General features: G+C 42.8%; 1 protein-coding gene across 1 annotated transcript in view; it reads right to left on the bottom strand.

Annotated features, from left to right (window-relative positions):
* Positions 1–12493, bottom strand: part of LOC126291886 (ankyrin-1-like) — a 72011-nt gene extending 59518 nt beyond the window's left edge. Inside the window, exon 1 of the mRNA XM_049985612.1 lies at positions 12396–12493. The gene's annotated coding sequence lies outside the window, so the exon portion shown is untranslated. The remainder of the gene's footprint in view (positions 1–12395) is intronic.
* Between the last annotated feature and the right edge of the window lie 1547 nt (positions 12494–14040).

Below are 14040 nucleotides of genomic sequence, written 5' to 3'. Positions count from 1 at the left end.
GATGACCTGAGATGTTAAGTCCCATAGTGCTCAGAGCCATTTGAACCATTTTTGCAACAATAATATGTACTGCATTGCTACTGACTCGACGGAGACGACGTAGACAAAAAAGACGTTTCTAGACTCATCCAATAATTGAGGACAGATCAGAGAGGGGAACAATCAATCTGCTACACAACAAACTTAAAGAAAACGCTAAAAAGTTTTTTTTTTTTTTTTTTTTTTTTTTTAGTGATACAGGATACCTGTTAAGTCATACGAAACTCTTCTGTCTAATGTGTCGAATGCTATGACTGTAAGAAGCACTCGACTAAGTGATTGTGTAAGGTCTGAAGAAAAACTACCAATTACTCTGAGGTAAGTGAAGTTTTATTACTTATAGTATTATTTCTTTACAATGTATAAAAGGACAGGATTGAATCTTCTGATTTTTTCCTCGAAGATCATTGTAGGTGTGCTGCTTGTGGACATAGATGATTGTTGGTCACTTTCAGATGTAATTCTGGATGGCTGTGCATGTTCGCTACCAAGTTCAATTATTTCCATCTCACACATCGAAAAAACCATAATAAAACATTTGACTACACACACTACTTTGTGTTGACACACTGCATAGTTACTACGGAGTTCACGTGGGAACGCAATGTGAGAAGCGTCTGTTGACACAGGGAATGGGCCCTGGCCCATCCGACTAGCGTCTGACCTTGAGGATGCGCCTTCCCGTCGGACGCTGGCAGAGAAAGACGCTGTAAGTGGCCACTAGCGGCCTTCTCCAGCTGTGGCGTCTTTTGACGCTGAGCGTCCAGCTTAACAAAAACCAAGTGTGGCTGTAGTCTAATGGGCTGTGGCAGCAGATTACAGACGAGAGCGCCTTTGCCTGCAGCGCCTCTCCTGGGCCCGTGGCCATATCGTTTGGATCCCAGACGACTGTAAAAGTGGGCTGCTCAGCTGAGTCCCGATTTTCAGAGTTGATGGTAGGGTTCGAGTGTGGTGCATACCCCACGAAGTCATGCACCCAAGTTGTCAACAAGGCAGTGGGCAAGCTCCTTGTGTCCCGGTAATGGTGTGCGCTGTGTTTACTTGGAATGGACTGGACACTGTGGCCCAGGTGACCAACTATTGACTGAAAATGGTTATGTTTGACTACTTGTAGGCCATTTGCACCCACTCATTTGACTTCATATTCACGTCACTTAGCCCCAATTGTTCGCGATTGGTTTGGAGAACATTTTGGACAATTCGAGAGAATGATTTAGCCACGCAGATCTCCCGACACGAATCCCATCGATCATTTATAGCACATAACTGTGAGATCATCTGGTGTACAAAAACCGGCGCCGGCAACACATTCGCAATTATGGGCAGCTATAGGGGCAGCAAGGCACGATATTTCTGCAGGGGACTTCCAGAGACTCGTTGAGACAATGCCACTCAAGGTGCTGGACTACGCCGGGCGAAAGAAGGTCCGTCACGATATTGGGAGCTTCCCCATAACGTTTGTCACCTGGGAGATACTCTACTGTGATGTCAGACTTCGTGGCAGCAATGTCAAAAGACTGCAAATATGTTGAAAATTTTCTCATCGAGAAATTTTTACATGCAGCAGAAATTAAAGAATAAATTCGTAGTAAAAGCGTTATAGTTCGAAAGCTAGTTCATCTACATGGAAAACCGGTTTATATTAGTTTCACAATAATTAGGTATTACTTACGTTCCACTAACAATCTAATTAAACGCACTGGAAAGCAGAATACAGATTATCATAACTCGATAAGCACTAAAGAATCACAGTCCGCTACCTTACTATTACCGACGACAGACTGTTTCCACATGTGAGCGATACTTTCTGTCCATCACCTTACGACCTGTCATGTAGCTGACCTACATCAGTGAGTGGCTACACTTTTAAAAGAACACTTCACGAATTTATACTGGACACATTACGAAATTTCGAAGTATAATGAGTATGATGAGTAATAAAAAAATAACATGATCTGATAGCGACGTGGGACTATAAAATATGAAATTATGGGAAAAAAAACATGCATTAGTGAAAATTACTCGAGAAACGAGAAGAAAATAATTGCTGAAAACAGCACCTCTAATTAGTTACCACAGGTGAAAGGAGTTATCACTAGTTAATAAATGATATTTGTGAACGTACTGTGCCTCCAACAAACGATTTTCAAAAAGAATTTTTGTCTTCTACTTCCATGTTTGCTGCTGTATTTTTACTTTTACCGGGGCTTAATGGTCTTTCAGATTCAGAATTATTTTCAGTTTCAGACAGCATTAGTTATGAAGCAGTTTACGGCCTAAGGTGTACTACATGTAGAGCTGTCAGTGGGTACCTTATTAAATTGAAACTCTACAAATTAATTTAAATGCGCTACATAAATTCTAAGTACAGTAACTATGACCAATAACGGGAAGATGAATATTTCATAAACAGATAGTGAAGTGAGGCTATAAGGTACGAAATTATTTTTTTTTTCAATAGAATATGTTGCTCAGAATCGCTTGAGAAAGCGTCACTACCTTTACGTACGTCACGGACACTTGGGAGGACGAAATGCAGGCGGCCAGTGGAGGCTGCCTGAGGAATCTCCGCTTCTACATCCCACCCTGGTCGGCGTCTTTTAAGGATTCACACGGTTATTTACCGGTTGGCCAAAGAAACTGCGCAAAGGCAACTAAGAGATTGGCTCTGAGGATTTATTGTCGTGACATATGTCGCGTAATACATTGTATGCTTACATTCGTAGCAAAGTTTCGATACGTTTTCTGTTCGCCATCTTGTGCTTGCACGAACACATTAGGTGACAGAAAAGTTCGTCAATGCTACTCGCCAAAAATGGCTACATTCACATAACACCGTAGTTCTGCAGAACCGGACGATCTGTCTCACCCTCGCATCCACGTTCGCAGTGGGATCACGTTTTGAAAGAACGAAAAAACCAAGCACGTCCTGTTGTTTGATTTTCACGAATGTATAATGACCGAACAGACATGACGTAATGGGGCGAGACTGGAGAGTAACACACACACACACACACACACACACACACACACACACACACACACACAGCTGGAAGCTAACATCTGTACAGCCGGCCACTCACAGACCCTGGAGACGAGCAGACAGCACTCGCTCGCTGCCTGTTGTGCTCTAAGGCGTAACTGGCCGATGAGTCGCCGCTTCTAGCTAAGCACCCTGCTCCGTTAGTAAGGCCGGTATTACACTATCAAATATCTTTGTCCAATATCTTTGTCAAAAATATGTGATGGTGTAATAGGGACTTTGTCAAATGTCGTCCAATATTTGATCAAATCTAGGGCCTCGCTGTAGATTTGATCAAAGAAATCGCTTGTCTTCTGTTCACTGCAATGTAACATGTTACCACATGGAGCGCTAGCGTCGCTGCAGCGTTCTGTCGTCTGTAGCGTTTTTATAAACATTGCCGGTAAATACAATTGGTGTATCCCGACAACTACAAAATTAATAGAGATGTATGAAGCTGATGAGGCGCTTTACAACGTGAGGCACGCAGAATACAAAAATAGATTAAGAAGATTGGAGACCTGACCTGACCTAACCTAACATAACATAACCCTCTCCTGTAGCAAGGAATAGGAGTGTTACAGTGAGCCTGTCTTCTGAAGATGTAGCAGTTCTTAAATTGTGCTTTGTGATATGAGGATACACTTCACTGAGCACGTACAGAAATGTATGCTCATCCATTCTTAAGTAACTGATGTACGACTTAACGTCTTCCACTGTAAGCTCACGTAACAAGTTTTGTTGAATGCTTTTATCGTGTCGTCGTAAAACCCATGACTTCACCCAGATTAGATTCGTTTTCGTTCCATAAATCCATGCTGAGGAGATCCTCGTGGATGTGGAACATGTCATTTTTTTAAGCTGAAATAAAAATACTAATAGTATGAATAAATACAATACATCATTTGTTTCTATTAAAAATTTCGTCAATGGAGTAGAAGGAGTTGGCCACTAGTAAGTCTTTAAGGCTCCTTTTAAACTGATCTTTACTTGTAACTAAATTTTTTATGTTTGCTGGCAAATTATCGAAGATGAGTGTTCCTGAGTAGTGGACCCCTTTTTGAACTAAAGTAAGTGCTTTTAAGTCCTTGTGGAGTTGATTTTTGTTCCTCGTATTGTATGTATGAACTGAGTTGTTTGTTGGAAAAAGAGATATATTATTTAGGACAAATTTCATTAAGGAGTAAATATACTGAGAGGCAGTGGTGGGTATACCCAGTTCTTTGAAGAGGTTTCTGCAGGACGGCCGTGAATTTACTCCCAAATAATAAGTATTACACGCTTTTGGACTATGAAAAGTTTTGTTTGCCTTTACGATTTACCCCATAGTATTATACCATATGACATTATGGAATGAAAGTAGGCAAAGTATGCTAGCTTTTTCACTTTTATGTTGCCTATGTCTGCTAACACTCGAATTGCAAATATAGATTTGTTAAGGCGTTTCTGCAGCTCTGTGGTGTGCTGCTCCCAACTGAATTTATTATCAAGTTGTAATCCCAGGAATTAAAGACTGACAACCTTGTATGTATGGTTCCTTTTTTTCCCCCACTTCTTTGCCGCATGTGCACACAATGCAATTGCGGTTCGTGCAACTGCTGCGGTTAATAACAAGTTGTTGTCAGCCATCTTGAACTTTGACGAAAAATTTGATGACATGTGTAATACCCCTTCTAGCGCTACGTCAAAGATCTTTGTCAAATATATTTGACGGAATATTTGATCACATCGTTGATCAAATCTTTGACAAAGAAATTTGATACGGTAATACCGGCCTAGGGCCGGCATAAAAGACTAGGAGCAAATCGAGACGCGTATAGCGCGTGTGGCGCTACGCAGCGCAGCGCGCATTTTTGTTTAACATCACAGGTTCAAATGGGACCGCGCAAATTGCGGCGCGACGCGACTGGGACGCGACACGCGCCTGTTTTCCCGCGCCGCGCGTCGCGGATGCCTCGCTAACACCGTGGGAAATTTGAGGAGGTGAGCGGAAAAGTAGCCCGGCGATATGCTCACATCGGAACGGCGCATATAGTCACAAACGTATAACTACGTGGCATCACGTAACATTCCACCAGTGCGGACGGTATTTCCTTCCTGATACATTACCCGCGTTAAATTGGACCGTTTACCAATTGCCGCTGTTGTGATCAAAATGCCCAACGGGCATTTAGTACTATCCAAACGATAAATTTTGTCTTACTGTGTTCTAAATTTTGTTGCCTTTGGGTAGTGTTTCGTTTTTCGCCATTTAAACGCTCCATCTTTCTTCGTTAGTACATTATACTTTTCTGTTATTTATATCTATATAGTTTTGTTTTTCTTCTGTCAAGAAATATGCATACTTCAATAAGTGGTGAGCCATTGGCCGCTGGAAATGTATCATATGCCTCCGTGATGTTTTTAGATTGCAGTAAGGAACAGAGGGTAATGAATAAGGATGCAAGGAATATTATAAAAACATGTGTTTAAGAAGCAAGACAGGAAAGTAAAACAAGGTTATCTTCTCGCTGCCTAGTATGCTGGCATATCTGTACGATCTGTCACAAAAATTTAGAAAGGGATAATCTCCTCAGGTGTGATCCCTTTGTGCTCCTCGTAAAAAGCGTCTAAGATCTGAAGTATAGAAGTCCACTATGATTACTTGGGTATGTATGTAATAATGTAATACGACACACTGTACTACGTGCATGTTAACATCACATTTTCACTGCAAGTTAGAAACAGTCGAAAAGCAGTCATAAATAACCATGTTTTAATTGGTTCATCGTGATGAGAAAAAGCATATCAATTGTTGCATGCACATTATCAGCATTAATAAACTAATTATACAACACGCTACAAAAATGAAGAAAATTGTAGGTGTTATTGGGAAAGTAGGAATATCCTAAAAGTGTGTTATGATTAGATATATTTAATTTGTTGAAATGTACTGCTGACAAAGGCAGATCTACTTTCATGACAACGCTTTTCGTACTCTATCCTCCGCTGCTGACAATACAATGGCCATTGTGTTGTGCGACAGATCAATTGTTTATTTTTCTCAATAACAACTATTTTATTCGCGATCATACATTGTCAGTTTGGCAAGCCGTGAGTGAGTAACCACTATCTGGCATGTGCCTATCATTCCGCCTGAAGGAACGCTCGTCATTATTTTAATAAACGCTCAGATCAAGAGAAGGATTAAAATCTTTCCAGTCACTCTGTGTTAAAAATACTATGAGTTACGGGGATTCCACCAAAATTACAACAGAATTGGCAACCTATTGTTGTGTGAGTTGTTAACCTTTTCTTATTCGAAGAAGCATCACCGTTTGTGACTAGCGGCCACGTTTCTCTTGGTGGCTGCGTTAATTGTACTGCCTTTGTAAAAACACAGTGTAATTTGCCCAAACTCATCCCACAGCAGCTATTGCGAAAAAATTCTGAAACAGAGTGCCTCATTAAACAAGTAATTGGCAATCACAGAGCTCAATAGCTTACGAAAAACCTCGTAGTGTAGGTTTGCAGTAACATAAAAGAAGAAATATCATTTTTTTTTAGAAAACACCGTGCTGGATCCCAACGGCCTCTTACCCTTGCAGTCGAGATAGCAGACATCTTATCCGCATGGTTGTAACAGATCGTGCAGGATTCGAACCTGTGATCGTAGCAGTCGCGCGATTCCGGACTGAAGCGAGAATGCTCAAGCACGTACAGTGCAAGCTGTTACTGATTTGTTTGACTGGTGGCGCTGTTAAGTCCTATACCACCTACTGCACTCCCCTGACTGAAGCCCTCCTGAGTTCAACTCGATTTCTACACTGAAGGAGCCGGCCGCTGAAGGTGTGGTTTTGAATTTTTTTTCTTGGGTGAATTTGCATGATGGCACTCCACTGATTGCCTCTTCGTGTCTGGTGAAAAGTGATGGAGCCATGTTTCATCACCTGTCACAATTCGTCCAAGAAATTCTCCTTCAGCATTTTCTTATCTGGAAACTGATTTATTTGACTCTTGTTGATTAAACTGCTCCACAACGGGATTGTTTCGGAAGAACTGCCATTTTCAGGTTTTCCTTTTGAGATGTTATTATTTCTATAGTGTATTTACGGCTGTCATCAGTCTACTGACTGGTTTGATGCGGCCCGCCACGAATTCCTTTCCTGTGCCAACCTCTTCATCTCAGAGTAGCACTTGCAACCTACGTCCTCAATTATTTGCTTGACGTATTCTAATCTCTGTCTTGCCCTCTACAGCTCCCTCTAGTACCATGGAAGTCATTCCCTCATGTCTTAGCAGATGTCCTATCATCCTGTCCATTCTCCTTATCAGTGTTTTCCACATATTCCTTTCCTCTCCGATTCTGCGTAGAACCTCCTCATTCCTTACCTTATCAGTCCACCTAATTTTCAACATATCAAATGCTTCGATTCTCTTCTGTTCCGGTATTCCCACAGTCCATGTTTCACTACCATACAATGCTGTACTCCAGACGTACATCCTCAGAAATTTCTTCCTCAAATTAAGGCCAGTATTTGATATTAGTAGATTTCTCTTGGCCAGAAATGCCTTTTTTGCCATAGCGAGTCTGCTTTTGATGTCCTCCTTGCTCTGTCCGTCATTGGTTATTTTACTGCCTAGGTAGCAGAATTCCTTAACTTCATTGACTTTGTGACCATCAATCCTGATGTTAAGTTTCTCGCTGTTCTCATTTCTACTATTTCTCATTACCTTCGTCTTTCTCCGATTTACTCTCAAACCATACTGTGTACTCATTAGACTGTTCATTCCGTTCAGCAGATCATTTAATTCTTCTTCACTTTCACTCAGGATAGCAATGTCATCAGCGAATCGTATCATTGATATCCTTTCACCTTGTATTTTAATTCCACTCCTGAACCTTTCTTTTATTTCCATCATTGCTTCCTCGATGTACAGATTGAAGAGTAGGGGTGAAAGGCTACTGCCTTGTCTTACTTCCTTCTTAATATACGAGCACTTCGTTCTTGATCGTCCACTCTTATTATTCCCTCTTGGTTGTTGTACATATTGTATATGACCCGTCTCTCCCTATAGCTTACCCCTACTTTTTTCAGTACCTCGAACAGCTTGCACCATTTTATATTGTCGAACGCTTTTTCCAGGTCGACAAATCCTATGAACGTGTCTTGATTTTTCTTTAGCCTTGCTTCCATTATTAGCCGTAATGCCAGAATTGCCTCTCTCGTGCCTTTACTTTTCCTAAAGCCAAACTGATCGTCACCTAGCGCATTCTCAATTTCCTATTCCATTCTTCTGTATATTATTCTTGTAAGCAGCTTCGATGCATGAGCTGTTAAGCTGATTGTGCGATAATTCTCGCACTTGTCAGCTCTTGCCGTCTTCGGAATTGTTTGGATGATGCTTTTCCGAAAGTCAGATGGTATGTCGCCAGACTCATATATTCTACACACCAACGTGAATAGTCGTTTTGTTGCCACTTCCTCTAATGATTTTAGAAATTCTGATGGAATGTTATCTGTCCCTTCTGCCTTATTTGACCGTAAGTCCTCCAAAGCTCTTTTAAATTCCGATTCTAATACTGTATCCCCTATCTCTTCTAAATCGACTCCTGTTTCTTCTTCTATCACATCAGACAAATCTTCACCCTCATAGAGGCTTTCAATGTATTCTTTCCACCTATCTGCTCTCTCCTCTGCATTTAACAGTGGTGAACGTGTCGCTATATGCGCTGCACCCGCGCGACTTGTTGCACAGTAGTGTCGTGTCACGTCACACGGGCTATACGCGTCTCAATTTGCGCCTAGCCTTACACTATCATATTTCTTTGTCAAAACTATGTCAAATATCTACGTCAAACAAATTTCATGGTGTAATAGGGAACTTTGTCGAATCACGCGCCGGCCGTAGTGGCCGAGCGGTTCTAGGCGCTACAGTCTGGAACCGCGCGACCGCTACGGTCGCAGGTTCGAATCCTGCCTCGGGCATGGATGTGTGTTATGTTAATTAGGTTTAAGTAGTTCTAAGTTCTGGGGTACTAATGACCACAGCAGTTAAGTCCAGTAGTGCTCAGAGCCATTTGAACCATTTTCAAATCACTCCTGTTGTTAAGTAAATGCGATCAAATCTAGGGCCGCGCTGTAAATTTGATGATAAAAGTCTTCTGTTCACTGTGAAATGCAACCACCTGGCGCGCTGGCGTCGCCACAGCTATTTGACGGCTCTGTCGCGTCTTTGTAAACATAGCTTCAAAGTTGCTGTGGTCCTTCGGATCCTTATTTTTTTTTTCTTCGACTAGGGTGGCGGTGGTCCAGGGGTGGGGGGGTTGAGCAAGGTCACAGTCCATGCTATTAATTGTGTGTTAATGGGCAGGGGGAATATACTGCAGACGACTTCATGTCCATAATCACAGTTACAGCCACCCATCGCTACATCTCGAAACATCCAGCAGGCCAGAATAGAAGATGCGGTCACACTCTAACATAAAAAATTCTTTCATAGCTTACCATTCCACTTTGTCTATCTTTGAACTCTGGATGCCTCAAGTTGCAAAGTGCTTCATCTGTTTCGTACTTCTGTTAATTTTGTAGTTGTTGGAATACTAACTAAAATCCACCGGAACAGGCAATGAAGGCCCTAGGGTACCGACCGTCCGCCGTGTCATCCTCAGGACACAGCCGCCATTGGATGCGGATATTGGGGGGGGGGGGGGGTTCAGATCAGCGCTCTCCCGGCTGTCTGTCATTTTACGAGACCGGAGCCGCTACTTCTCAACCGACTAGCTCCTCAGTAGCACCCCAGTTGCCAACAGCGCTGGGCAGAACCGGAGGGTCACCCATCCAAGTGCTAGCCCAGCCCGGCAGCGCTCAACTTCGGTGATCTGACGGCAACCGGTGTTACCACTGCGGTAAAGCCGTTGAAATTGGAAGACTAATTCTGTTAATTAAATTATTCAAAAATGAAACGTGTACGAAACATTTATTTACCTTCACACAGTCTCTCTTCAGTGCTTTATAAATCACATGTTTCCGGAATTATTTTTGTGAATGTGCAAGGTGATATTCGAGTGCTGTGCTCTAGTGTATCAAGAAATCACAGAGTCACAATTTGCGTGTCTGCTGTACATATAGCATTTCTGGAAAGAGGTTTCTGTTTTGTAATATGAGAAGCCACTTTATAGAGCATATACGGAAATGCACTCTCATCCATTCGTAAGATATATATATATATATATATATATATATATATATATATATATATATATATATATATATATATATATATATATGATGTCCACCACTTGCAGCTGTCGTAACAAATTTTGCTGAATGCTTTTACTGTCTCGACGGAAAACCTATGGCTTGATCCAAGTATGTTTGCTTTTTTTCCGCTGCTTTTCTTCCAAATACATACACAATGCCATTGTGGTACTAGCAACTACAGCGCATAATATAGTCTGTCGGTAAACTGAGGAGCGAGCGCGCGAGTCCCCATTCAGCTTATCCTGCTACGTCGCAGGGCGCTTCCACAGGCTGTTATGTAGTACAGTCCCTGCCGCGGCGCGCGCTTCAAATCTGTGACGAAGCCGTGTACAGATACGTCCCGTCTGCGTTTATTTTTAGACAAATGCGTTAAGAGTATAAGGAAAACAAAAGACGATAGCTTCTTCGAAACAAAACATTATAGAGTAAAAAACATTAACATAAGAACGGAAGTCATGATTCTACTACAAACATAGAACCGAATGCCTATTCATATGAATGGATGTTCTTCTATTCGTAAGACGAACCACATATAGTGCAATCAATCTGTAGAATTTAAGGCTTGTTCTTACTTTGTGTTTCTACTGAATGGTAGAAGTTTTCTTTGAAGGGCTGCATTGAAACTTAACAGTTCTTGCAACATGAAGAGTGTTTAAAAAGTAACCGGAAATTTATAATTACGTGTGTTGTATTAGTTCGATTCGCACTGCTTTTTTGTCATTGTCTTCGTAAACATGTCTGAAAAGTATTTCCAGGTAAATCCCATTTCACGCAATGTCTTGTGTAAAACATCTTTCTGCAACAAAAATGTATTTTTTGTTTCACGCCAGTGAGTAATTTCCGTAATGTGGGCATTATTTTTTGGTTTATGTAAAAGTCCTCAATCGTTTGTCGAATGACCGATTTTGTGAAACTGTCTAAAACATCTTTCTGCAACAAAAATGTATTTTTTGTTTCACGCCAGTGAGTAATTTCCGTAATGTGGGCATTATTTTTTGGTTTATGTAAAAGTCCTCAATCGTTTGTCGAATGACCGATTTTGTGAAACTGTCTAAAACATCTTTCTGCAACAAAAATGTATTTTTTGTTTCACGCCAGTGAGTAATTTCCGTAATGTGGGCATTATTTTTTGGTTTATGTAAAAGTCCTCAATCGTTTGTCGAATGACCGATTTTGTGAAACTGTCTATAACGATGGGTTTCCTCCCTAAATTATTAGTTATTCTTCGCGGCGATTCCAGTAAACCACGCGCCTTGTTTTCGCGTTACTTCCTTATGCGTCCTATTTTGGCGAGGCTGACGTTTGCATAAACTGCAGCCCTTTCATTGGGACTGGTAATATTAGCCAACAGTTCTCTTTGTGTAGCCTCCTTAACGCACGCTGTAATAACGTTAGAGACGACCGAACGCTCGTTCTGCGCAAATATCTCCTTCGTATTCTGCACATTTTCTTCCAATGCATGGCGATTATCCATCACTTCCGGATACTGAAATATATCAGTGAGTACACAGAGTCAACTGACTGAGATTAGCACCTAAGATCCCACGAACAGAAGCGACGTATATCACTGCACGCCGAACTACACTGCTAGATAGGTAAAGGGCAACTGATTTTGGGTTGCCCTGTAGGCCAGTGGCAGGGTTCTTCCGGGAAAGGCCACTTCCCCCACCAAAAGCGCTGCTCGCTCTTGAGTTTACAGACAGACTATAACAAGTTGGCCAGCCGTGGTGGTCTCTCGGTTCTAGGCTCGCAGTCCGGAACCGTGCGACTGCTACGGTATCAGGTTCGGGTCCTGCCTCGGGCATGGATGTGTGTGATGTCCTTAGGATAGTTAGGTTTAAGTAGTTCTAAGTTCTAGGGGACTGATGACCACAGCAGTTGCGTCCCGTAGTGCTCGGAGCCATTTGAACCATAACAAGTTGTCGTCCGCCATCTTGAAATTTGACGAAAAATATGACGACGGTGTAATACCCATTTTAAGGACCACGTCAAAGATCTTTGTCAAAGAAATTTGACGAATATTCGATCATTTTTCTTTGTCACGTGAAAAGCGTGCGCTTAGCAACGAGGAAGGCGTGCCGCGCCCCTACCTGTAGCGTACACGCACGCCTGGCCCGCTCTGCCGCTGGAACACACAGTACTACTCCACTGCTGTGGCACGTCTCGTCCCTGCTGCGCCTGTTCCACAACGGGCGAGGCCGCAGATCCATCCGCACGCGACTTCCGTTCTGCGAATAATGGGGGAGGGGAGGGGGGGGGGGATGAGCGAACGAGCGAGTTGGCAGCGCGCAGCTTCTTCCGAGAACTCAGCCGATCAGGAACCTCCCACGACAGATCGTTGCGTTACGAGTCACGTTTCGTAACACGGTGAGCGCGTGCCTCGTTGCAGACAACAGGTGCAGGTGGACGAGTAGAGAGTGCCGGCCATGTGTGGGCGCCACCAATACTCCGCCACACCGTCGAATACTAGACGAGAAGCGACCGCGCGGGTGTCTTCGCAAACGTCTGGCTGCCTCTATGAGTACAGTGAGTACAGTAGAGTGTCGATTACCCGAACGTCGGTGAACCGAACGACCGCTTAACCGAACTGTGTACTCGCTCGCACCTGTTACTCTCCCACCCTACCGTCCATCGTCCCCCTCACTCCCAAACCAAGTTTCCCCACAGTAGTCGCCGCACGGGGCCACATTGCTTCTAATGGGGCCTTCACGAGGCGCTGCTGACCGGCCGAGCATCCAGTCGCTGTGTTTCAACAATCGGCACACTTCTGTCGGCTCGGCACTGGCAGTAGAAGTAGCGACATTATCAGAGCTGTTCACAGCAACAGCTGCGCCAGCTTAGAGTTGAGGCGTGCCGCTCCGCGCAGTTTGAAGGATTGAGCTTCTGACGGTGCAAACTGTCACCTTCTGTTCTCTGTTACGACCACTCGTGTGCTGCTGCGTGAAGAAGTGAACTTGACGATACAAAGTGCTTAAACGTAAACGCGTTGTCATTTCTATGAGGGACAAGTACGAGATTATTAAAAGGTTAGAAGAAGGTGAATCTGCAACCACTTTATCCAATGAGTGGGGAAGTCGACAATTACGGATATAAAAAACAAAAGACGAGCATAGCAAATTTTATAGTTATGCTCGATTCTACGAATGGATCAACAAGCCATAAAACTATGAAGCTCGCCACTATCACAGATCTCGATGATACTGTCTACAAGTGGTTTACACAAAAGAGATCGGAAGGAGAACCTATCACAGGTCCCATTCTGTGTGAGAAGGCGATGCAGTTCAACGAAAAACTTGGAGGGCCTTCGAACTTTGAAGCGATCACGGACTGGTTAAAACGCTTCAAGTCAAGACACGGCATTCGTGAGTTTACAATACAGGGAGAAAAACTGTCGACTGATTCTTCAGCAGCTGATTCTTTCAAAGTCAAACGAAGGGACTTATTAAGGGAAGAAGATCATTCTCTTGAAAACGTATTACTTTGTAATACTAAAAGAGGTGCCTGTTATTATGAATAAACTTCTTTTTGGCAAATAAACATGTACAGTTCGATTATCCGAACAAACCAGTTTTCCGAACACCCATGTCCCCCAATTACTTCAGATAATCGACTCTCTACTGTATGTCCAAATGGAGGTTAATGCGGGCGCTAACGTTCGGAATATACGTATACGATTTATCGGATAAGTGGAGCAACATATTCCTTGTATCTAGTTACCAATATTAGTTTATTTCC

Source organism: Schistocerca gregaria, chromosome 9 (assembly GCF_023897955.1).
Source record: "Schistocerca gregaria isolate iqSchGreg1 chromosome 9, iqSchGreg1.2, whole genome shotgun sequence".
NCBI lineage: Eukaryota > Metazoa > Arthropoda > Insecta > Orthoptera > Acrididae > Schistocerca > Schistocerca gregaria.
Note: the sequence above shows the minus strand (reverse complement) of the source record. Positions and strands in the feature narration are given on the sequence as shown.